We start from the raw sequence: 27,093 nt of genomic DNA, 5'->3' as shown, positions 1-27,093 counted from the left end.
ATGCCCACTAGCCACCTCCTGCTGGCGCAAGATAATCGTGTCATCGGCCACCGTCCAGATCAGGCCCCCATAACCATGCCACCTGACTCACGCCAGGCTGTTTCAAATGGGGTGTGCCAGAGCAGGGTGGGTGAGAACCCTCCCTACCCCAAGGGACCCAGCTCCAGCAGCCAAAACCTCCACAACCTAACCATGGCACGCTCAAGGCCGCGCCTCACGTATGAGTGAAGTCCTACAGAACACCCAGGCATTGCGGAACTCTGTGAACTTAGACTCTCGGCTTAACAAAACCAGGATCTCCACAGTTCCTCTGGCTGCTTTGCCCAGTCTGTCAAGGCAGGGGTCACACCCATACGCCACCTCCTGGCGGTGCTAGATAATCTAATCTTCAGACTCCGTCCAGATCACATGGCTGCTTCTCCCGAATGGGAGCATTACATGAGGCCCCCATAACCATGCCACATGAATCACGCCAGGCTGTTTCACATGGGGTGCGCCAGAGCAGGGTGGGTGAGAACCCTCCCCGCCCCAAGGGACCCAGCTCCGGCAGCCAAAATCCTTCACTGCCCAACCGCCACAATGCTCAAAGCCATTCCCCATGCGCTGTGGCCTAGCCTCACATACGAATGAACATATTCCTGGACACATTATAAAACACTCCCTACTCATTCTCCATAATTATCACACCACACCACATTTGATGGCTTCAGATATTAGGCAACAAATCATAGATGGAAATTATATATATGCATATATTTTTAGATATATATACCAAAGCTCACATCACCCAAACATTAAAAACATGTTAGTGATATCCTATAGAATGTCTTAATGGGTCCGGCCAAAATAGAACAATCTTCACACTGTTTCCTATATGGACACTTTGTTGTAACCATGTTTGTAGGATTACATTGGTTTGTTCTTTCTCCCTTGCCACAGGGAACTTAGGTTTATCGGGTTACACTCGTCACAGTGCTCCCAAGTCAATCCCATTCCTCTGGGTTTATCTGTAAACTCTTCTCTGTGCTCTCCTCCCCAACGAGTTAATCACCTTTTCCCCTAATCAGATTCTGTTAACTTGTATGGTCAGATCTTTCTAAGGATGCTGAACTTGTAAGTTAAATATTGCTTTTCTCGATCCTTTGGACAGTTTACTTTTTTTTGCTTTTTGGATCACACCCAGCGATGCTCAGGGGTTATTCCTGGCTCTGCACTCAGGAATTACTTCTGGCGGTGCTTGGGGGACCATATGGAATGCCAGGGATTGAATCCAGGTCGGCTACGTGCAAGGCAAACGCCCTACCCGCTATGCTATTGCTCCAGCCCCGATTGCACAGTTTACTTTTAAGCTTACTTTTAAGCATTGCCCTTTTTGTATGGACACAGGGAGACATTTAATATTATGCTTTTATAACTTGGGATTTAATTCACTCCAAATAGTCTTCACTCCCGGACACTGCTTTCTCGACTTAAGCCTCAGTTGCCCTTAATTCCTAGCACCCTAAAAGCAGGGTCCAGACGAGGGATTGAATGGACTCAGCGCAAGCTGTGAGTTACCCTGACGTTAGGGGAGAATTTATCATCTTGCCTTTACTCGTTTTAGAAACGCTGTGCAATTCTTGGCTGATGATTATTTCCTTGCATCTCGTCAACCTCTTGCTTCCACGGACACATCCCATCAAACAACCAAGCAACCCACTCTAATCTCCTGTTTCTCTTATAATGATCTTTGTAATTACAACATTGAGCCCACCTGGGAAGTCCAGGCAACTCTCCCCACCACAAGAATCTTAATCACATCTGCAAAGCTCCTTTTGCCAACATAATTACAGGTTCCAGGGATTAGAACATCTATACCTTTGTTTTATTGTGGTTTTAGTTTGGGTCACACCTGATGGTACACAGACTTACTTGTATATCTGTGCTCAGAGATCACTTGCAAGGGTCTTAGAGATGATATGGGGTGCTGAGAAACAAAACCCAGTGGGCCACAAGAAAGGTAAGTGCGCTTCCCACCGTACTATGTCTTCAGATCCTGGACATATGCATATTTGGGATACTTCCATTCACCTTATCATCACCAAGCTTATGCTAAGTTGACAGCAAAAAATTCATTGGACAAAAAGTAACAACGAGATTATTTTTACGAGGGGCGAATTTGGGCTACCCTCTGCACTATCACCCCAGGACTAAAAATTGTATTCTATACAAACCTTTGCCATTCCTTTCTAGTTGGTTAACCTTAGATAACTCCTTTCATCTCTTCAAGAATCAGTTTCTTCATGTGGAATCTGTGGATAACAGAAACACCTAGCTCAGACGGTGTGACTTGAACCTCGAACGTTCTTTGTAAGTACAGTAACCATCACAGAGCAGGTGTAAGTGTTTGATAAGTATAAGGGTTTGATAGGCTTTTTTCCCACTACACACACTGAGCACAGCTTAGCCCTTTGGCCTACAAGAGGCTATGTGCTTGATGGCATGTTTTTGAGCTTAAGATGGGATGAATCCTTTGTTTTCAGCAAAACAGTGGAACCTTAAACACCTGAACCCATGACTGTTTGAATGCTTGTAGGGAAAGAAGCTTTGGAACAGAGCCAGCTTTCTCTTATTTCTCTACAAAAGAGAATTCCCCTAATATCTGAGGGGGCTAATGCCACCAGAATTCCAATAAGTCATCTGGTTCAAATTCAGACTCAGGCATCACAGCACCTAGCACTAAGCAGAATTATAATGGATCAGTGCAAGGCCCACACACACTTGCCTCACACCCAAATATTTGATCTTACACAAAGAGAGATATGAAGATATAGATTAAGTTAAAACATTTTAAGACGGGGGTATTTCATGGATTACACAGGAAGTCCCACTGAAATCACAGGGGTTCTTGAAAGAGCGAGACAAGAAATAGATTACCGATACGGAGAGGCCATTATGTTTGGTCAGCTACCAAATTTCAAAACATCTCCATCCAGAGCAATCCCTTCCAAACATCATTGTCAAAAAGGTCCCTATTCTGATCCAAACTGCTCTGCACTCAGGAAATTATCTGCTGTGCAGGGATCAAACCCAGTTTGCCCCAAGGAAGGAAAGCATCTAATTTAATGTACTATTGCTCCAGCCATATAAATTTTTAAGTGTAAGTGACTAACCTCAAAAATCTGGTGGATCTAACCCAATAGATCAAACTCACAAGATGAAGCTAACTTCTTTTCTTACGAGTTGTTTTCTTGCTAGAATCTGACAGAAAAAAATATCGGGAAAATTGTATGTCCCAGGCAAAAAAATATTAGGAAAATGCAAGTTAAAACCACAAGAGTCTTATCCCTTGGTATACGCCAGTAAGGTATTAACAAAATACCAAACACTTATCACTGGGTACCTGTCAGCAAAATACCAAACATCAAATGCTGGGACAGAATACTGCGATGCCAGGGATCAAACAGATTGGCTGCATGCAAGGCAAGCAAGCATGTGGGAAATCTTTCCCACTGAAATCGTATAGAAGTCAACAATATCGAAGTCACTCCAACGAATAACCTTATAAATGTAAAGCAGGTACTAAGACTTTGGTATAAAAGTCATGTAGAATTCGGCAATATCAAATGCATATCAAATATAGTAAGAAATCCTAGGGGTGTAAAGCATGTCGGAAATCTTTTCCACTAGAATCATACGGAGTTCAACAATATGGGAGTCACCTTATAAATGTAAAGCAGGTAGGAAAACTTGCTCATGAAATTCCTGTAGAATTCATAAATATCAAATTCATAGAATAATAAATCCGAGGGGTTTAAAGCATGTAGTAAATCTTTCCCACTGAAATCATATCTAACTCAAGAATATCAAAATCGAACAGGTGAGAAACCTTTCTCACTTAAAGTGACATCTAAGTCAACAATATTAAATTCATACAGGTAACAGTCCCCATTAATCCTCACGGAGGAGGTAGGAAAATGTTCTTACAAAGGAATATGTAATTCCGTTAAAATACCCAAAGAGGGAGACACTGGGAATCCCCCAGTCCTTGAGGTAGTCTTGCAACCATGGAATAATCCTCCTGGTCTTCTTTCCACTGTCCTAGGGTGGTACTTTGTTTCCTTACACCTCACATAGGTGAGACTGACCGATGAGCCCTTTGTTCTTTCTGATTCTCTTCACTTATCAGAAGCCCATCCAATCCCATGCAATTTACAACATTTTCTCTTCTGGATTTGGATCAATTCCACCCCGGTCCAGCACACAATCTGCTCAGGGCTTACTCTTGGCTCTGCACTCAGGCAACTATACGGATGCCAGGGATCAAACCTGGTCGACCACATAGAAGGGAAGCATCTTACCTGATGCACAATTGCCCCAGCCCTAGAAGTACTTAAGTATAAGTTAGTAACCTCAAAATTCTAGTGGGTCTAACCAATCCTATGAAGCCTCTCCAGAAGAAGCTAACTTCTTGACTTCCGAGTTGTTTTCTTGCTAGAATCTGACACATATATATATCAGGTAAATAGTATATTCCAGGCAAGTGAAAATCAGGGTAATGCAAGTGAAAACTGCAAGAAGCTTATCAATTGGTATCTGCCACAAGGGTATTACCAAAATACCAAACACTTATCTCTTGGCATCTCTCAGCAAAATATGAAACATCAAATGCTGAGACAGAGTACTGGGATGCCAGGGATGAAACCAATTGGCTACATGCAAGGCAAGCAAACATATAGGAAATCTTTCCCACTGAAAAAAACATTTAACTCAACCATATTGAAGTCACTCTGAAGATAAACATTTCAAATGTAAAGCAGGTAGCAAAACGTTCACAAGCAAGTCATGCAGAATTCAGTAATATCAAATTCATATAGTATGAAATCCTAATGGTGTAAAGCTTTTAGGAAATCTCTCCCACTAGTATCATATCTAATTCAACAATATGGAAGTCACTCTGATGAAAAACCTTATCAATGTAAAGCAGGTAGTAAAACTCTCCCTCGAAAGTCATGTAGAATTCAATAATATAAATTTCATCACTGTCACTGTCTTCCCGTTGTTCGACTATTTGTTCGAGCAGGCCCAGTAACATTGTGAGATTGTTTACTGTGTTTGGCATATCGAATACGTCACGGGTAGCTTGCCATGCTTTGCTGTGAGGGCGAGATATTCTAGGTACCTTGCCGGGCTCTCCGAGAGGGGTTGAGCAATCGAACTCAAGTTGGCCATTTTTGCTGCGTGCAAGGCAAACGCTCGAACTGTTGTGCTATCGAAATCAGAGGGGATGTAAAGTATGTAGGAAATTTTTCCTATGAAACAAATCAAATTCAACATCATCGAAGTCACTCTGAAGACAAATCTTTCAAATATAAAGCAGGTAGCAAAACTTTCATGCAGAGTTCAGCAATATCAAATTCATACAGTATGAAATCCTAGGGATGTAATGTATGTCGGAAATCTTTCCCACTAGAATCATATCTAATTCAACAATATGGAAGTCACTCTGATGGAAAACCTTATAAATGTAATGCAGGTAGTAGAACTTTCTAACAACAGTCATGTAGAACTCAACAATATCACATTCATACGGTAAGAAATCTGAGGGGTGTATAGCATGTAGCAAATATTTCCCACTGAAATCATATCTAACTCACCAATATCGAAGTCGGACAGGTGAGAATCCATTCTCACTAAAGTCACATCTACGTCCACAATCAGGAACAAACCCCATGAATGTTCAAGGAGGAGGTAGGAAAATCCTCTCACAAAAATCATATCTAATTCAATTAAAATCAAAAACCAAAAAGGGAGACGTTGGAATCCCCCAGCCCTCAAGGCAGGCTTCCAAACATGGAACAACCCTCCTGGTCTTCTTTCTACTGTTCTTGTGTGGTACTTTGTTGCCTTACACCTCACATTGGTGAGATTGCCTAATGAACCCTTTGTTCTTTCTGTGTCTCTCGACTTGCCAGAACTCCATCCAATCACATCCAAGTTACAGCATTTTCTCTTTTGGACTTGGAGCAATCCTACCCCGGCCTAGCACCCCACAATGCTCTGGGCTTACTCTTGGCTCTGCACTCAGGCAACTATACGGAAGGCAGGGATCAAACCAGTCTGACCACATACAAGGTAAGCATCTTACCTGCTGCACAATCGTTCTAGCCCTAGAAATATTAAGTATAAGAGTCAAAAACCTGGTGGGTCTTACCGAATCAAATCAAGCCTCTCCAGATGAAGCCAACTCCTTGTCTTCTGAGTATTTTAATAGCTAGAATCTTACAGACATGTATATCCTAGGTAAGGAACCTATCGGGAAAATGCAGGTCAAAAGCGCAAGGAGCTTGGTATTTATCAGCAAGGTATCTGTTACCAAGAATATTGAAGTGACAGGGATCTAACCTGGTGGCCACATGCAAGGCAAGGAAACATCTTACACTGCTTTAATATGGTCCCAACCTTAACAGTATTTACGTTTACATTACTTACCTCAATACGTATAAGTGACTACCTCAATTATCTGTTGGGTCTTACCAAACACATCAAGCCTTTCCAGATGAAACTTACTCCAATTCTTTAGAGTTGGTTCCTTTCTAGAATCTGACAGACACATACATAGAAAAAATTGTATATCCCAGGCAAGGAAGATTCAAATGACAATTTCCTATATCAGGAAAATGCAAATCAAATAAATAATAAGTTTATCGGTAATCAACTCTATTAAGAAAATAACAAACAACAAATGCTAAATGAGATCTATTCCTGGGAGATGACTCAGAAAGCTGTAGGATGGCATCCTTTGAGGAAGGCCCATTGTCGATCTCTGGAACCATATCAACTTGTCTCGCACATATAATGCTCTGTCTGCCCTCATGAGGCCATTCTGAACGAAGTTCTATATTGATCCCCAGTCTCACTAAAATTGTATCCAAATCAACAATATGGAATCCATACAGGTTACAAACCCTATGAAGCAATGCAGGAAATCTAACTCACTAAAATGATATCAAATTCAGCAATACAGAATTCAAACAGGTGAGAAATCCTATGGATTGTAAAGAATGTAGGAGGACATTCTCAATCAAATATGTTCACACACGAAGAATTCATGCGGGAGAGAAATCTGTTGAAGGAAAAAATTCATTTGCAAAAAAGTTGTCCCGAGTCACTGTAAATCTCAAGCAGGAAATAAACCTTATAAATGTAAAGAATGGATGAAAACTTTTTACTGGAAATCTGACCTTCAAGGCTGCAGCAATACTACAGCGGGTAGGGCGTTTGCCTTGTACGCAGCTGACCCAGGTTTGATTACTAGTATCCCAATATGGTCCCCTGAGCACCGCCAGGGGCGATTCCTGAGTACAGAGCCAAGAGTAACCCCTGTGCATTGCCGGGTATGACCCAGAAAGAAAAAATAAAAGAATATAGGACAAGAGTTTCTGTGAAATTAAACTTCACTGAACATGAAGAGATCTGACAAAGGAGATAAAGCCTCTGAGCATGGAATGCACATAAAGATTCAACGTGAAATCAAATTTCACTGAACATGAAAAGGATTCACAAAGGAAAAAAATCCAATGACTTTACACAATATATATATATCGGAGGGATGGGGGCCTGCTTAGGGACTGCCCAAACCCTGCAAAACCTTCACCATGCCATTGGCAGGACCTCATTGCCTTGGTATTAAGCCTCTCCTGCAAATTAACTTACTGAATATTCAGGTATACTTGTCCTTGTGATTGAAATTCCAAGGATTTCTCAGAGTCAGTATGGGCTACCTGTGCTCTCCTTCCTGTACTTCTAGAAGCCCAGGTACTCAGGCCTATGATCCACCTCTGCCACATGGAAGCTCATCTACTTAGAGTACTCTACTTTATGAACCCTTGAAACAGACTCATAAATAGATCTCAAAAGAGGACAACCAGCCGCCAATAATCCTGCGGACACCCAAGCATGCCTGAGACATCAGGGTCACCTGAAGGATGGGGGGCCAGCTCGGGGAACTCCCAAACACAACCCCAGTAGCGCCTTGTTCCCATTCTGGGAGAACATCAAATAGCATTTGCAAGATCTTAAAGGGAACTTCAACACCCAGAACCTCCAGAAAAAAGAATTTTCCAGGGGAAAAAATGACCAGAGACAAGACTGCTCTGTGAGAGTTTCAATTACTGAGCCCCCTTTGCGGTGCCCACACAGACCCTGAGAGCTTCCTTCTTAAGAGGCCTCCCAGGACCGTCTGACCCTGATGGATGTTTGTCCGGTGACCATGAACAGGCAGGCAGATACTTGCGCAAAACTGGACTCATCTATAGATATCCCCAGGTTGCAGCTGCTGCCATAAGACCCTTTAATGTACAGATGTTTACCTTGAATGCTATGTAAAGTTCTTGTTGCTGACCTTACCATGTATGATTATATTGCTTTTGCTTGTGACTGGGCCGCTCCGGATCCTATATAACAGCCTGTAGCACTCAATAAAGTCTTTCCCTTTTCTTCTCTGTTTCTACACTGCACTCTGTCTCGTGTCTTCTGTTCATTCGGTCGGTCCCTCCTTGCACCTACGGACCATAGGGCCACATCCGCGGGCCGGAGGATTGGTCTGGAGGGGCCCCCCGCACATGTACTAATTTCCTTCTGCCCCTATATAATCACTGCTTACCATGAATAAAGTTGTATAATGACCACCAGACGTTAGTCTGTGTCTTTTGACCATCCGTTGATAGTCTAATTTGCCTACCAGCTCCATGCACCAGGTAACCATACAGCCTGACAGTTCACCTGTGTTCAACACAGGTCCGCCATGTGCAAGGCTCACACCCTACCCACTTAACATTTGCTCCAAAGAAGCCTTGTTTTAATACTTATCATCATGATTTCCTAAGATATCTCCTGAAATATGCTGCAGTGCTTCCCAGTGCCAGAGATTAGTAAACACCATAGGCACACCGCCAGAGCATTTTGTGGAGCAGACGTCCCATTTATTCTCAGTATATTTTTACAAGTTTCTGGAAAACAATCTCTTGGGAATTTCCAGACTACCATTCTGGTCTTTAGTTTTTCAAACCTTAACAAATTGAACATGGACCAAAAACAGACGGCCGCTCCCCAGAGAACATGGAGTGGAGGGTGAGCAAAATAGGGTAAGGGGCTTAAGGGATGCACTTTCCTTTCAAACGACACCATTATAGAGAATCCCTATTAACCGTGCAGCTCAATTCTCCCCTGTAGGCACTATGATCCTCCACAAAGTATTCTACAGCTGTTCTGTAGTGTTCATTAAAACTCCATGATTCTTCAGAGACCCAGAACAAAGTTTAAGGACATCTGTTAAGGGACCTACAGAACAAATTCTGAATACACAGTAAGTGTTCTAAGGAAAGAGAACATGCAAGAACATGCAAGTGTCCATCTCCTGACACTGAACAGGACAAAACCCAGAGCAATTAAAAGAGTGTGGCCCTTAACTGTAAACATCTAGTCAGAAACAACCAATCTGGTGAAGATAGCTTTAAAAAAATTTTATTAGTGACAAACCATGAGGTACAGTTGTAGACAAAGATAGCTTTGACAGGGAGGAAAGGGTAACACCAGCTGGTTCTGTCAGAGCTCACAGGCAGTGGGGATGGCACAAAAGTGAATCGAAAGACTCACTCTCAACGTGCAAAACTCAAAATGGGGAAATAGATCAGATCCCTGCCACACCAAGGAAAGATGACAGCCTTAGAGATTCAACCACTAACAGCCAGGTATATAAACACGGACAAGTACTTGAGAGGAAATTCTGAAGATGTGCTTGTAAAGTGGCAGTCAAAAAACCCATGACTTTTGTATAAATAAATAATGAAATAAAAGAGGGAGAAATTGAAAAAATAATCCAAGTGCCCAGTAGCTTAACAAAAGAGGAGAAATCCCAATACAAGGAAAGCTATGAAACATTATTTAAATGAAGGATGCCAGGGTTAAGAAACACATTCCTTGCTTATAAATCAGGACGACAAATACTGTCAAAATGGAAATACTCTCCGAAGCACTATAAAATTTAATGCAATCCCAAAACATATCAGTTAAACATCCATGAAATTCATTTGGAAAACAACCCCCAAGTAGTCAAAGCAACCCTAGGGGAAAAACATGGGAAGCATCACATTCCAACTTCAAAGTCTACTACAAATCTGTAGTAATTAAAATCAAATGGGACTAGAATAAGGAAAAACTCTCAGATCAATTGAAAAGAATTGAAAATTCAGAGAGCTAAAAGAAAAAAAAGTAAGAGAGACCACAAATGTCCCAAAAACAATAGAAATGAGATCTGCCTATATGGCCCCAGGAGTAATTCCTGAGTGCATAAGCCAGGAGTAACCGCTGTGCAACGCTGGATGTGACCCAAAAAGTAAAAAATTTAAAAATTAAAAATAAAGGAAACTGTACAACATTTAAAAAAAGAGGAGGACGGGGATGGTGCGATCAGGCAGGGGGCGAGGGGGAGAGGAGGGTAAGAGGAGGGGGAGAGCAGAGCAAGGAGAGGCAGAGAGGAAGACCAGGTAAAGCCACGTGGACATTAAGAGCAGAGGGAGAAGAGGGGAGAGGAGAATGAGAAAGGAAACGGGGAGGGGCAAGAGAAAAAGGGAATGGGAGGGCGAAACGGAGGGGGAAAAAATCAAAACTGTCCACGTGAGACACGTCCCGGTTCTAGTGCGCATGCGTTGCCCGCGTTAAGGCCCGACGTGCCTAATCTCTTCCGGTTTGAACGATCTCTTCCGGGGGAGCTCCAGTCCAATGGGATTGCGCGCTGAAGCCAGGCGACCGTTAAACGGCTTTTTCCGGGGGTCGTTACATCGGCATCTTGCAGCGGGAACCGGTGGAAGATGAAGTAAGCTCCGGCTGTCCTCCGTGGAGTGTGGGAGTTCGGGGCTGGAGGATTGGGATGCGGGGCGGGAGGAGCTGAGGGAAGGGGCTGGGGGAGAAGCGTCCGAGGAGGCGGGGGTTGCGAAGTCCGGACAGCGCCGAGACTCTTCCAGGGGAGCCCTAGTTGGGCGCTCTCCGTCGCCTGGCCGTTTCTTTACTCTGCGGCAACTTCCGCAGCCCGTTGACGAAAGTGAAGTTAATCAAGGAGGTCAAGGAGCGAGGGGTCCAGCTGGGGTGGCGGAGAAGGTGTCCTGGCACTCCGAGTACAAGGACAGCAGCGCCTGGATCTTCTTGGGTGAGTTCTGCCGTGGTGCGCCTCGGGTTCCCCGCCGCTGGGCTTTCCAGGGAGGGTTTCAGCCTTCCGGCTCTCTTCTCCCTGGCTCTCGCGCCGCCCCCCCCACCCCCTCCTCGTTTAGGTGACACCCAGCGATGGTCAGGCGTCACTCCGGGCTCTGCATTCAGCAGTTCCTTCTGGCGGTGCCCACAGAACCAATGGGATGGTCCAGGGATGGTGCCAGGGATCGAACCTGGGTCAGCCTCATGCAAGACGATTGCCCTACCCGCTACACGAGCGCTCCAGTCCTGCCGGCATGTATTTCTGCTTCTTATCTTGGGGGCCACACCGGGCAGTTCTCCTGGGTTTCTCCTGGCTCAATGCACGGTGTCTGGGGAATATATGGTATGCCAGAGATGGGACCCATGATTTTGGCCACGGTCACGGCAAGCGCCATACCCACGGTACTATTTCTCCGGCACCCTTATTTCTGTTCTTTTTCCAGGTTTTCATTTTTTCCCTCCTTTTCACACCCCCCATTCCCTCTTTGTCTTCCCACTCCCCCTTTCCTTTCTCATCCCCCTCTCCTCTTTTCTCCCCTCCCCTTCATGTCCACTTCCCATTCCCCTGTCCTCCTCTCCGCCTCTCCTTGCTCTCCTCTCCCCCTCCCCGTGCTCTCCGCGTCTTCTTTCCACTCCCCCTGCTCTCCCCGTCCCCTTTCCTCCTCTTTTTTTAACGTTGTACAGTTTTCTTTATTTTTAATTTTTTAATTTTTTTTAATTTTTCGGTCACACTCGGCCTTGCACATGTGTCACTCCTGGCTTCTGCACTCAGGAATTACTCCTGGGGCCATATAAGTTCCTGGGAATCAAACCGGGTTGGCCACGTGCAAGGAGTTTGCACTACCTGTGCTATCGCTCAAGTCCCTGTCCTCCTCTTACCCTTCTCATCCTCTAATAATCCTCTCCCTTGTTCCTTTTTCCCTTCCCCTTCTCCCCATCATCCTCTTTCCCTCTCTTCCCCCTCTCTCCCCTCCTCCTCTTCCCCTTCCCTTCCCCGATTTTCTCTCTCCCACTTGCCTTTCCCATGCCTCTCTTCCCCCCACTTCTTCCCTCTCCCCTTATTCCTCCACCTTCCCCTTTTTTGCCTTCCTCCACCCCTCCCACCTCTCCCCCTTTTCTCTTCCCTATGCCCTCCCTCTTTTCTTTTTCCTTACTTTCCTCTTCCCTTTCCCCTTCCCCCCTTTGCCCTTCTCTGTTCCACCTCTTCCCCCTCTTTCCTTTCTCCTCCCCTACCCCTTACTCCTCTCTTCTCCTTCCCCCTGTTCCTCTTCAGTTTCCCCCTCCTCTCCTTGCTTTGTCTGGGACACATTCCTGGCTGCTTTGAACAATGTCATGAGTCGTACTAATAAACGCGTTTATAGAGGTTGGACATGTTTGCATGAGGATTTGCTTTGGTAAAATGCCTAAAAGTTTTATTATAATCCTTAGTCTGTGTGAGGTAGGTTTAGTATTTGCATATTCAAATTGATTTGGGGGGGCAAGGAGATAGTGGGTTAGGAGCGTAGATTATTAAACTAGGTCTGATGTCCCATAGCACTAAAAGCACTGCTCACTGCTTCAACAGGTGTAGCCTTGGTGGCTCCAGAGCACTGCCAGGTGGCACTGGAGGTTCCCCAATCTGCAGTGTCAGTGCAGCACCACATCCTTGGGCCCTTCCAGTGAGTTGTTTGACCCAATATCCACGGAATGGTCCCTGGGTTCTGTTTGTAAGGCCCCTTGCAGACATTTGATTTTGAAGGTAGCTATGGTAGATAATGAGCAGATGACTTGAACAATTTTTTTTTTGTATTTTGGGCACAGTGCTGCTCAGGCTTACTGCTGGTTCTATGCTCAGGGCTTCTTTCTAGTGGGGCTTGGGGAACCATCTGTGGTGCAGGAAATTGAACCTGAGCAAGCTGCATACAATACAAACGCTCTAATTGCTCTAGTATGCTCAGGTCAACTTTATTTATTTGTATATAAACACATACATATATATGTATGTGTACACACATATGTATACACACATATGTATGCAGATACAATCATATCTATACACACAAATTTTGGTTTTGGGGCCACACCCGCTGTGCTCAGGAGTTACGACTAGTTCTACATTCAGAGATCACTCTGGGCTTGGGGGAGTCATATTGGTTACTGAGGATCAATGTTGGGGTAAGGCTAGCATCTGCTATACTCTCCTTTACATGCTGATAATGTATTTTAAGAAATATTTGTCGTGTTGGAAACTAACTCCTTTGTCTACAAAGTTTTGCTTGTGAAGGCCAGCAAGAATATTAGGGTACAGCCTTGAAACTTGCTGACCTTAGTTGCATACCACTTTACCACTTGCCATTTATGGTCCCCTGAGTACCTCTAGGAGTGATCCTTTCGCATAGCTGGATCTCGCAACATAATTGAAACAAAACATTTTAAAACCTAAAAAAAGAAATTGGGGGTTTGAGGAAAGATTATTTTGCTCCATTACTGGTTTTCTTTTGTTGTTGTTGTTTTTGTATTTTTATTTTATTGTATCATCATGAGATAGTTACAAGCTTTCATGTTTGGGTTACAATCACACAATGATCAAACACCCATCCCTTCACCACTGCACATTACCAACCACCAATATCCCTGGTATACCCCACCTTTCCTACCCTCCCCCTGCCTCCATGACAGACAATATTCCCCATGGTCACGGTCACGGTCCTACCGTTGTTCACTGATTTGCTCGAGTGGGCCCAGTAACGTCTCCATGTGAGACTTGTTGTTACTGTGTTTGGCATATCGAATACATCACGGGTAGCTTGCCAGGCTCTGCTGTGCAGGCGAGATTCTCTCGGTAGCTTGCCGGGCTCTACGAGAGGGGCGGAGGAAATGAACTCGGGTCGGCCATGTTGGCTGCGTGCAAGGCAAACACCCTACCACTGTGCTATTGCTCCACATTACTGGTTTTCTTGACCTTTCCATGTTCAAACTTAAAACTTTTTCTATACTTCTGGTGTACTGCATTCTATCAGATGGTGAGTTCAGATCCTCTTTTTTGGTAACCTCAAGGCTAGGCCTAGATCTGGTCCATAGTGCATGCTAGGTCAATGTTTGAACTGAAGTGTGATTTTTCTCTTGTAGGAAGACTTCTTTGTGAACTGACTAAAGGGGATGTTATCTGTGTCTTCTACCAGTAAGTCCGCTTTCATTTTCTGCTTCATGGATTATAGGTATCATTTTCTTCCACGATGATAAAATTTGTTTCCTTACATATTGTAGACTGACTGGCATTTCTCCAGAGGGAGAGCTCAATTCAAGTTTTTGCTTTAGTTTTACCCAGGACATAGATCTAGAGCTCTCCCAGTGTGGAAAACCCAGCAACTCCTCTTGAGGCTTCTGCTCTGCTTCTTTTCCTTTTCTACTTCTTTTTTTGCACTGCGGGGAATCCTTCCTGACTCTGCTTAGGAATCACTCTTCTATTTTCTGTATGGCTGTTTCCTTGATCTTTCATTGAGACTTTTTAAACCTGGTCCTGCGGTAGAGCCGATTAAAAGACTCCTAGAAAGCTACAGTTCCCCTACAAAGTTACTTTTTGACCCCCTACAAACTAAGGATAACAGCCCTTCTCTGCCTGTGTGACACTTTTCACTTAGGGCAAAGTTTGCAGGATTTAGGAGAAAAAGCAAAATATTTAGGTAGCAGTTTGCTTTCTTTGTTTCCAGATAGGTGTCAGGTTACTGAGCCGACCAGATCTCCTCTGGCTGGACAGCTTAGGGGACAGTAGGTTCTGGTCAGGGGATGCGTACCATAGAGGTTAGAGGCCCATGGGAAAGAAACTTGGCAGTGTTTGTGAGAAGTGAACCATGGGTATAGGTTTTGGGCACCCCACTCAGGCTGAGAGCTCTGGCAGGAGTAGAGGTGTCTTCCTCCTAGCTTTTGGGTGTTGGGGAAATTCACAGTAGGTACAGCCCAGGATTATGTCATTTCGTCATGGTATCTGTTCCGGGTCTAGTCTCTCATCTAGGGCTTCATCCTTGCATATCACCTGCCTGCAGACTGGTCCATGGATCCATTGATCTAGATGTTTCTATCTTGTTTCTTTTGAGTGATGGTCAGCTAGTATGTGTATTCTAGTTCTTGCTCCACCGTGCTCTTAATAAAGACCTTTTGCCATTGTTAATAATGCCGTTGAAAAATATTTTTGATTTAGATCATTTGTCTAGGGTTTGGTTCGAACAGAGTGGTTGACTATGTGGAGTTACTGTGAGGGACTTTGGATGGTTATGGAACTGTCTTTGAAATTTCGGAAAAGTGTTTTATTTGGAGACTGAAAGCTAAGGACAACAAACAAACATTGGCAAATTCACTACAGAGTTTTGTTTTTTATTATCAGAGAATTACATTAGTAATTACAACTTGTGAAAAAAATGGTATTGAAAACAATATAGGAAGGAGGACCAGAGAGTACAGTGGTTAGGGAAGCAGGAAAACACAATGGTAGAATTGTCTTTTAATTGTTGACAATGTTTCCAGTAGTTTGCTGTTGTAAATTAAACCATAATATACGTTTTAGTATGCAGCTCTTCTTTGTGCAATTATTGGATTAATGTTGCCAGTTTTCTCTTTACTGATTTAAATTTTTTTTTTTAGTTTTGAGGCTGCACCAGTCTCTGTTTAAGTATCCTTTCTGAAGAGCTCAAGGGACCATATGAGGTGATCAAAGATGGATTGGTTTTGTGCAAGGTAAGCAGCCTGGCTGCTGTCCTCTCTCTCCAGTCCCTCTTTGCTAACTTTTAAATATTACTTTAAGATGTATTTATATTATTGTCAGATTGCTCACCATAAAGGTCTTCCAGATTTTGCCTCAATAGAATGTCCCTTTTTTCTTTATTCTAATCAGCAGAGATTTGTTATTTAAAAATATATTTGCCATTGACTTTCTTAAATTTATTTTATTAAAGACTTATGTTTTCCAAAGTCATTTGCAGTTGAGTTTTAGACATGTATTTCAAAACTTATCCTACTACTGGTGTTCTCTTATTCCCTCCCCAGCACAACCCCCAAACCCCCACACCATTGCCCCGCCTGTCAACTTGGCAAGAACATTACAAAGTTTCAGTGGTTACAGCTTAGATATAATGGGCTATTTTGGGGTCACACCCAGCAATGCTCAGGGGTTACTCCTGGCTTTGCACTCAGGTATTAGTCCTGGTGGTGCCCTGGGGACCATCTGGGATGTTGGGGATTGAACCCGGGTCGGCCGCGTGCAAGGCAAACGCCCCACACGCTGCGGTATTGCTCAGGCCCCTAGATCCCATTTTTTTTAAGTTTTTCTATGTACTTGCTTACTCTTTTACTTTGCTTTTAAGTTCACCATCAGTGACATTAAACATCTTTTTCATAGATCAACAGGTCTATGAAATTCCCTTTAGTATGTTATGTACTTTGCCTATTTTTTTCTAGTGGTGTGTTCCTCATTTTCATAGTGATTTTACAAGGCTCCTTGATAGACTATGCATATTAGTTTTGTTATATCATTTTATCATGACACTGTCACTGTCGCTGTCACGGTCACTGTCCTCCCCTTGTCATCGATTTGCTCGAGTCAGCCCAGGAACGTCTCCATTGGGACATTTGTTACTGTGTTTGGCATATCGAATATGTCCCTGGTAACTTGCCAGGCTTTGCCGGTTTTATCATGTATTTATTGATGTTTAAAATGTGATATATTAGGCTGGACAGAATACATAGATTAAGGTCCTTCCCTTGCATACTATTTTTAACTACAATAGTGGCTCAAATTTGGGCACTGGAGCGATAGCACAGTGGTAGGGCGTTTACCTTGCACGCAGCCAACATGGCTGACCCGAGTTCGATTCATCAGCACCTCTTGGAGAGCCCGGCAAGCTACCGAGAGTATCTCGCCCGCACGGCAGAGCCTGGCAAGCTCCCTGTGACGTATTCGATATGCCAAACACAGTAACAACAAAGTCTCCGATGGAGACGTTACTGGGCCCGCTCGAGCAATATGATTTCTTGAACACAGCTAGCAGTTGTCACTGAACTTCTCTGGGTTTCCTTCTCCAATTTGATGTGTGCTAGAACTGTGCCATCATTCTTTTTTGATGAGGAGTTTTCAATTTGAGACCTAGAAAGGCCTTTTTAACCGGTTCCTCTACTGTTTCTTTGATTTTTATCTTGAAATACCTCTTATATTCCATGTTCATGTATTTTATGCTTTTATTTCAAAACTAATACAGAAAAATTATAAAATGTAAGGAATGCCACTGTATCCCCTTAGCCAAGTCCCTGAATATTACTATTGTAACTAATTGTTATTACTATTTATACCTGTTTGACGGTTTCTGATTTTACTAAATTATCAGAGAGTCCTTTGCAAGACATGATTTGTGTGTTTGGACCATCCCTGGCGATGCTCAGGAATTACTCCTGGCTGTGCACTCAGGAATTACTCGTGGTGGTGCTTGGGGTAGCATATGGGATGCTGGGGATTGAACCTCAGTCACAAGGCAAGTGCCTTTGTACTGCTATCCAGCCCAGTACCAAAATCCTTCTGTTTGTTTTTCAAAAAAAATATGCCATCAGGAAATTAACTCTGATACAGAGCTATTATCAAACCTTTCTGTTTTATTCATTTTCACCCCGTCTCAAAAAGCCCTCTTTTTGTTTCTGGGCCATATCCAGTGGTGCTTAGGGGCTACTCCCAGTACATTACTTGGGTTCGTTCTCACTGGTGCTCAGGGGACCATGTGGTGCTGGTGATCAAACCTGGATCTCCAGCATGCAATGCAGTTGTATCAGCCCTTTGAGTCATCTCCCCAGCTTGCTGATAATCTATTATTGTAGGAGAAATTGCTTTCTGGTCCTTGATCTGTCATGTAAATTATAAAAATCTCTTAGTCTTTTTAATTTTGCAGAAAGTTTTAGGGTTAATATGCTTGTCTTGAATGTGGCTGACCCTTTTTTAATCCCCAGCACTACAGATGTTCCCCTGAGTGCCTAGATTGAGCCCTGAACATAGAAAAAGCCTAGGAGTAACCCTCCAAGCACCAGTAGGTATTTATTACAGGATACAACACATTTTAGGGAGTTCATTTTTTAAAAGTTTGTGTTGAGTATTGATAACAGGGTCTCACATGTACTGTAATGCTGAGCCACCTTCCTGGCCCCTATAAATTTTAGTGCATATAATTTTGTAATCATCACCTGAATTAGATTGAATATCAGTTCCATTACCCTCAAACTTCCTTCGTGTTGTACCTTTTGTAGTCTTTCCTTTGATTTTATTTCTCTATTTTTCTTTGAGTCTGGGCACTCCCAGCTGTGCTCAGGGTTTACTCCTGGCTCTGTACTCCATGATTACTCCTGGTAGGCTCCGGGGACCATATGTGGTTTTTGTTTTCTGGTTTTGCTTTTATTTTATTGGCCATAGCCAGTGGTGCTCTGGAGTTGATATTCTTGGCTCAGTAGTCTGAAGTCATTTCCGGTAGACTCGGAACGAACTCCACCTCCCTCCCACACCGTCGTTTGATTATTTTTCATGGGAAATTGTATCATTCATTCATGTTTCTGGATTTGGAATCAGTTATAAGTGTTTCTACTCACCCACTGGTCTGATTTTTTTTCTCATTTGTATGGCTTTAGTACCATAAATTTAAATCCCTGATCGTTTTAGATTTATTTTTATGGATTTTTTAAAGATACAGATTCAATTTGTCTTTTCAAATGACTATTTTTTGTAGCACTGTTTGTTATTTTACCCTCACAAATTGAAACATTAACCGTACCACATTTGTATACTAATTCATATATGCTTAACTTTCTTGTTTTTTTTCTTTCATTTTATTGGTTTGTCTCTTCATGAGCACATACCAACTAGTTAATCATATGAGCTCTTCCAAGTTTTTCTCGTTCTTTTTTCTTCGTTTTTGGGTCACACCCGGCAATGCACAGGGGTTACTCCTGGATTTGCACTCAGGAATTACACCTGGCGGTGCTCAAGGGACCATGTGGATTGCTGGGAATTGAACCCGGGTTGGCCACATGCAAGGGTAATGCCCTATCTGCTGTGATATCACTCCAGCTCCATTCCTAGTTATTCTTTCTTTTCTTTTCTTTTTTTTTTTATTTAGTGAATCACTGTGGGAAAAGTTACAAAGCTTTCAGGTTTAAGTCTCAGTCATTCAATGATCAAACACATTCCCCTTGACCAGTACTTATTTTTCACCACCAAGAACACCAATATATGAGCCACAAGAATGTTGGAAATTGTTCACAAGAATTTAATACATTCATTATTCCAGCACCAATTCCACCACCATTACACCTTCTCACCCCCATTATTTTGGATTGTCCTACTGCAACTTAAGCCTGCCTTCAAACCAAGTCCTAGATAATACATTTTGTATTACTTGTTATGAATAATGCATTAAAATGATCCAAAAATGTTTTCTTATTGGTATATGTGTGAATATTTTTGTATCTCACCCTAGAGCCATTAAGCCGAACAAGGAATATTTTTATATTTATTTAAATCTCTGTTTCTTTGGGGAGATATAAAAAGTATTACTAAAAGTACAATTTATACTTTATTTTTCTTTTGGGGTCATACCTGATGGGGCTCATGGCTTATTCCTGGCTCTGTTAGAGGTGACCCCTTGTGTCAGATCTCAGGGCCCATATGTCATACCAAGGATTAGGCCAAGTCTGTCACATTTAAGGCAAGCGCTTTGACCCCTGTACTCTCTCTCCAGCCCTGATCAAGTCCATTTTCATTATTTACTTACTCTTTGTTTTGTTTTGGTCATAGTCTGCGTGCTCCGGGCTTATTGCTGGCTCTGCATTCAGGAATTAGACCTGGCAGTGCTTGGGGGACCTTATATAGGGAATAGAACCCAGGTGGGATATGTGTAAGGCATGTGCCCTATCCACTGTACTCTTTCTCCAAACCCTCAAGTTTATTTATTTCTTTATTTTTGTTTTTGGACCATACACGGCAGCAATGCTCAGGGTTTACTCCTGGCTCTGCCCTCAGAAATTTTTCCTGGCAGTGCTTAGAAGACCATTTGGGATACTGTGGATTGAATTCATGTCTGACACTTGCAAGGCAAGTACCTTCCCTACTGTACTATTGCTCTGACCCCTGAAGTTTTTTAATTTTATTTTTCTTGCTAATTATAAATGTGGCTCCTCCTCCATTATATATTTCTAACCAATCACTGTTTGAATTCAAGAAAGTGGTTTATTTGTAATTATATCCTAGTTTTAAGAAAAATTTTAATTAGGCATTGTGATTTTTAAGTAAATCTTGGACTCTTAATTAAGAGTATTTTGGGTTTTCTATAGTACAATCACATCTAATCTTCAAACAGATATGGTTTCACCTTTTATTTCTGATTTATATGTTTTCTCCTAATTGCATTGGCAGATAACAGTACACTGCAACACTGTCCTCCCCTTGTTCATCGATTTGCTCCAGTGGGCACCAGTAACATCTCCATTGTGGGACATGTTGTGACTGTTTTTGCCATATCAAATACGCCACAAGGAACTTGCCAGGCTCTGCCATTCGGATGGGGTACTCTTGGTAGCTTCCCGGGCTCTCCAGGAGGGATGGAGGAATCGAACCTGGGTCGGCTGTACACGCAAGGCAGACGCCCTACTCTCTATGCTATCACTTCAGCAATTAAGTAAGTAAAAAGTTCTTGGTATCACTTGAGCTGTTTTAGTACTTTCTGTTAAAGATTCTAGATTTTGGCAGAAATCTGTGTCTGATTATGTTTATAATGTATTCATCAATTTTTATTTGTTCTTTTTGTTATTTGGCACTATCCAGTGATGTCTGGGAACTTTTCCCAGCTTAGTGCTGGAGGATTACTTCTCGTGGTACCTGGGGGAGCATTTGGTACCAGGAATTGAGCCTAGGTGTCCTACTTGCAAAGCATATACTGAACTCACCACTGAGTTTTCTGCTTCCTGTTTTCTTTTTCTGACTCTATTAAAAATACTAGTTTTTGTTTTCCTGCCTCACCTGGCAATACTCATGGCTTTGGGCTCAGGAATCATTCTTGGTGGTGCTCGGGAGAATGAATGAGATGCCGGGGATTGAACCTGGGTTGGCCGTGTGCAAGACAAGCACCTTACTAGCTATACTGTTGTCCCAGTGACACCGAGCTCTACTCAGAAATTACTCCTGGGTCTGTGCTCTGGGATGTGTCCTGGCAGTGATGGGTATGTTAATTTCGGTGGGAGGCATGCATTTTGAATCTTAAATACTATCACTATGTTTAAACCTTTTACCTTTCTTTTTAATTGAATCACTGTGAGATAGACCCTTACAAAGCTTTTCAAGTTATAGTTTCAGTCAGTGTTCCAACACCCATCTCTCCACCAGTGTACATTTCCCAGCACCAGTGTCCCCAGTTTCCCCTCCCACCACGCTTCACCTCCCACTCTCTAGACTTCCTCTGTGGCAGGAACTTTTCTTCACTCACTTTTTAAATGGGACATTTCCTATTATATTAACTTTTTTTATCTTTTTGGGGGGTGTTACACCAGTGGTGCTCAGGGATCACTCCTGGTGGGTTCAAGGAATGATATGGGGTGCTAGGGATTGAACCTGGTTGACTGCATACAAGGCAAGAGCTCTACTCACTGTCCTGCTTTAGTTCGCTTGGTATACCTTTTTGTTGTTAACCTTCATTCATCATCTGGTTCTAGCTTTGTCTTTTATAGTCAATATTTAAGTTTTGTTTTTCATCCATTCTGAACATTTTACTTCAAATAGTGTGTTTTTTTGGTAAATAGACATGGTGAGATCGTTAACATAAATCTGGTACGGAATAAGAAGACTGGGAAATCCAAGGGATTCTGTTTACTTTGCTATGAAGACCACCGGAGGACAATTCTGGCTGTTGACAATTTTAATGGCTTCAAGGTGAGTAAAAGTATGAAGCAGAATTTGGCTGAATATTTCTGATGTAATGGTTTGGTTTGATTTTTCCCCTGATTCACACAGGCCTAGGGGCCACTAGTATGAGACAATAAAAGTTTCAGGGATGTGGGGAAATTGTTCTAGGAAGCAATAACATGGGCCTCTGCTCCAGTCAGCACTTTTTTCTTCCTCAGTATTAGCTATACCACCACCCACCCAGGGAGGCCTTTGTTTCTTACCTTTCCCACCTCACCACTGTATTTCTCCAGCCCAGGAGAGTTACTCTTAGAGAATTTGTCACTGATTGCACCAGTAATAAGTAGTTACGAGGACAGCATGGAATGGGGTTATAGGTTTTCATTTTATGGATCCTACATTCAAAGTCAGTCAAAGAAGGGATGGTTTTCAAAACATTTTTCCCTCTTTGGTCATACGTAGCGATGCTCAGGGTTACTCCTGACTCTGCACTCAGGAATTACTCCTGGCCTTGCTGAGGAAACCATATGGGATGCTGGGGATCGAACCTGTATCGGCCACATGCAAGGCAAATGCCTTACCCTCTGTGCTATAACTCTGGCCCCTCAAAACTGTCTTTATTTATTTATTTATTTTGGGTTTTTTATGACATCTGGGGATGCACAGGGACTCCAGGCTCTACATTCAGGAATTAATTCTGGCCTTACTGGGGGGAGCATACGGGATGCTGGAAATCGAACCCAGGTCGGCCACGTGCAAGGCAAACGCCCTATCCTCTGTGCTATCTCTCCAGCCACTCAAAAATGTTTTTAAGTTGGAAATTGGATAGATGATAAGAGGTAGATTAGACTTAAAGGTAAAACTAAAATCAGACCTTGTATTGGAACAATAAAAGCTAGACTTTGGGAATGTTGGGTGCCTAATGACTATAGAATTAAGTATCTATTAGAGAGTGAAGTGATCCTACAGTTGGTAGGGCTCATACCCTACTTGTGCCTTACCAGGGTTATGATCTGGACACCCTATATCATCTGAGCACATTCAGTATTGTTTCAATAACCCCCACCATCAAAAAAGAATTTTTAAGTCTATGCTTAAAAAAATGAAATGATGTTGATTAATGTGAGTGATGACTATTTTGTTGTTTGCCCAGAGTTTGTATTTAACAGCAAAAGTATCAGTGTGGGCTAGTCACAAAAATTCCTGGAGTTTTTTTTTTTTTATATCATGACATCAATACAGCACAAAAATATTTGTATGGCACACAGGGGTAAACTGACAGAAGATGCTAGTGCACTTGCCTCAGGGGCTCAGTAGCCCTAAGGCCTGCAGAGAAAATTGCTAGCTGGGAAAGAGTACTCAAACACAACAGTTGGGCAAAGAGTGTTGGAGATTTCCCCAGAGATAGAGTTAGCAGGAAGTTTTTGTGGGTCACTTCATTTGGTAGGAGGGCTGTCTTTGCTGATGCGTCGACTTTCTGTCTTAGTTCAAAGGACGAACTCCTCCAGTGGATCATGTGTCTAACTATAGGGCTCCTATGGACTCAGATGAATTGGATACTGTGTCCAGACTGCTTCAGAAGACGGGCTGTGGGGATTACACACCTACAAACAGTTCATCTAAGGACTCTGAAGATGACAAACCAACAAAAAAACACATAAAAGGTAAAATTTTATGACCAAAAATGATTCCAGGTGGTCTTAATTTTTTTGATGAATAAAGCTGTTTATTGAACGATAAAAAGGTAAGTTTATTTTCAAATAGGAAATAAATGTTCATATAACCAAAACTGTTAAGAAATAGTGACATAACCAAACCACAGAGACAGTCTACAGAATGGGAAAGGATATTCGCCAAATACACATCTGATAAGGGGTTAATGTCAGAGATATACAAAGTACTGGTTGAACTCCACAAAAAGAAAACATTCAACCCCATCAAAAAATGGGGAGATGAAATGAATAGAAACTTTCACAAAGAAGAAATCCGAATGGCTAAAAGGCACATGGGAAAATGCTCCACATCATTAATCATCAGGGAGATGCAGATCAAAACCACAATGAGATATCACTTCACACCACAGAGACTGGCCCATATCCACAAGAACAAAAGCAACCAGTGCTGGCGTGGATGTGGTGAGAAAGGGACACTCCTTCACTGTTGGGGGAATGCCGACTGGTTCAGCCCTTTTGGAAAACAGTATGGACGATTCTCAAAAACTTAGAAATTGAGCTCCCATTTGACCCAGCAATACCACTCCTGGGAATATATCCCAGAGAGGCAAAAAAGTATAGTCGAAGTGACATCTGCAATTGTCTGTTTATTGCAACACTCTTTACAATAGGCAGAATCTGGCAAAAACCTGAGTGCCCGAGAACAGATGACTGGTTAAAGAAACATTGGTACATATACACAATGGAGTACTATGTAGCTGTTAGAAAAGACGGAAGTAACGAAATTTGCATACAAGTGGTACTACATGGAAAGTATCATGTTAAGCAAAATGACTCAGAAAGAAAGGGATAGACATAGAAAGATTACATTCATCTGGGGAACATAAAGTAACAAAATAGGAGACTAACACCCAAGAATGGCCGAGATTAGTACCAGGAATTTTACTCCATGGCTTGGAGGCCAACCACACATACTAGGGGAAAAGGGAGCTCAGATAAAGAAGGGAACACCAAATAAAGGTGTCGGGATGATCCTCCCAGGGTGGGAGAAGCATGCGGAAGGTAGACTATAGACTAAACATGATTGTCACCCATTGACTCATTTGCAAACCACAACACCCAATAAGAGAGAGAACAAAAGGGAATACCCTGCCACAGAGGCAGGGTGGGAGGGCGGTATGGGGGGTGGGAGGGATACTGGGATCCGTGGGTATTTGAGCATTGTATAATTGAAACCCAAGCACAAAAATGTGTAAGTCTGCAACTGTACCTCATGATGTCTCACTATTAAAAATTTTTTTATTAAAAAAAATAGTGACTTAGTAAACTTAAGTTTATTTCAAGATACAAGTATAGAATCACAATGTTTTTCTTTTTGGTTCATACCCGGCAATACACAGGGGTTACTCCTGGCTCTGCTCTCAAGAATTACACCTGTTGGCGCTCATGTGACCATATGGGATGCTGGGAATCGAACCCAGTTCGGCAGTGTGCAAGGCAAACGCCCTACCTGCTGCGTTATTGCTCCACCCCGATACTGTTTTAATTTATCCGACTTCTCTAGAGAAACGTAAATTTAAGGAATATACTGATGGGCTTACGAACTTTCTAGAAAATCTTCTAAGACTTTTACAAAGCTCATCATTTTTAAATTGGAGGATGACGATTGGGATACTTTGACTCTTCATCTTATAAACCTTGCTGTTTTTGCTGTCTTGCCATGAATATTAATATACTATTAAAATTCAAATTATTAAACTGGATGATAATAGTACAGTGAGTGGGTTGGGTGTTTGATTTATACACAGCCAACCCAGTTTTGCACTCTTGCATACTATGTGGTCCTCCAAGCCCCACCACCCCAACTTCAAATTATTTTTGGGGGGTGGGAGTCACACCTGATGGTGCTTTGGCTTACAACTGGTTCTGCATTTGATCTAGTGTATTTAGAAAATAGGAAACTTTGGGGAGAGTTGTATGTTTTTTCATTTCCTATTTGTTCCTCCCGTCCATTTTTTTTCTCTCCAGACAAAAAGGAAAAAGAGAAAATCAAAAGCGGGAGGTACAGCCAGATCCACCAGTCTCCTCTTCATCACCCAGAAGCAAGATGCTAAAGGAAAACAATTCCCTTGACTGTAAAAAGTTCAACAGCAAGAACTCTGAAAAGGTTCAGAAGTAAGAGTCCAGGGAGGGGCTGAAGCAGTACCACAGCTCCTCTGAGGTCAGGACAGCCTACCACTCCGGAGCAGAGGCCCAAGACAGGGAGCCAAAGAAGAAGCCAGACAGGCACACAGGTCCTTATGTAGGAGAGTGGAAAGGGAAGAAAAGAATAGGCCTAGGGACAGAGATCAAAGGTCAGATACCCACTTTGGCTGGCAGGCACAAGGAGCGTTCTGAATGGCATGGTCGCAGGAGTAGGAGTAGGTGTAGGCTACGAGTAGGAGCGGTGATAACTCCCACAGGTATCAAAGATCCTGGCACTCCCAGGATTGGGGATCCCCTACTTCCAGAGACTACAGGCGTCACTGAGACTGCAGCCGATTGAGTTGCTTGGTAGAATTTGAGATGAAATGGTTTCTTATTGTGTGTGTGTGTGTGCGCGCGCGCGCACGCGTGCGCGTGCGTGTATGTATGTAGAGTCCCATCATGAGGTACTCATGACTTCTAGCTCTGGTTTAGGGGTCAATCATGGCAGGGCTCAGAACTATATGAGGTTCCGGGGACAGAACTTAGGGCAACTGCCTGGAAGAGAAACAATCTGTACACCGAACTGTCTCTCTGGCCCCAGATTTGAACTATTTTAAGAAGCAGTTCTTAAAAAGCAAAACCAATTATTTCTCACTTTTGAATATGTAAAATCTTCTGAAGATCAAATATTTTATTCCCTTGTATATCAATCCTTGAGAGAGATGTACTCTCTATAGTCGGATGTCCTTACTTCTTTTCGAGGGGGGGCAGGTAACACCTGGCGATACTTATGGATTTCTCCTGGCTCTGTACTCAGTACTATTGACAGTTCTTGGGAGACCATGTTGGATGCCACGGGAATTGAACGCAGGTTACCTATTTGCAATCGAACGCCTAACCTGCTTTTTTATCTCTCCGTTGCCTGATGTTCTCAATTTTTAAGCGCAGTTTGTTGTCCTTGGGAATATATTTGGTACTAATCAGATTACATGTGGTAAATTGGTTCATATATAGATCCAAGAACCTATAACCCCCCTAAGAAGGATGAGAAATATTTAAGAAATAGGAAAATATCAGTTCTTGAATTTTCGTCTGTGTTGGATGACTGTC

General features: G+C 42.7%; 1 pseudogene; it reads left to right on the top strand.

Annotated features, from left to right (window-relative positions):
- LOC130018787 (RNA-binding motif protein, X-linked 2-like) lies at positions 1–26,325 on the top strand (annotated as a pseudogene).
- Positions 26,326–27,093: the final 768 nt, after the last annotated feature.

Source organism: Sorex fumeus, unplaced genomic scaffold (genome assembly GCF_029834395.1).
Source record: "Sorex fumeus unplaced genomic scaffold, SorFum_2.1 ptg000268l, whole genome shotgun sequence".
NCBI lineage: Eukaryota > Metazoa > Chordata > Mammalia > Eulipotyphla > Soricidae > Sorex > Sorex fumeus.
This window is presented reverse-complemented; position numbering and strand designations above follow the sequence as displayed.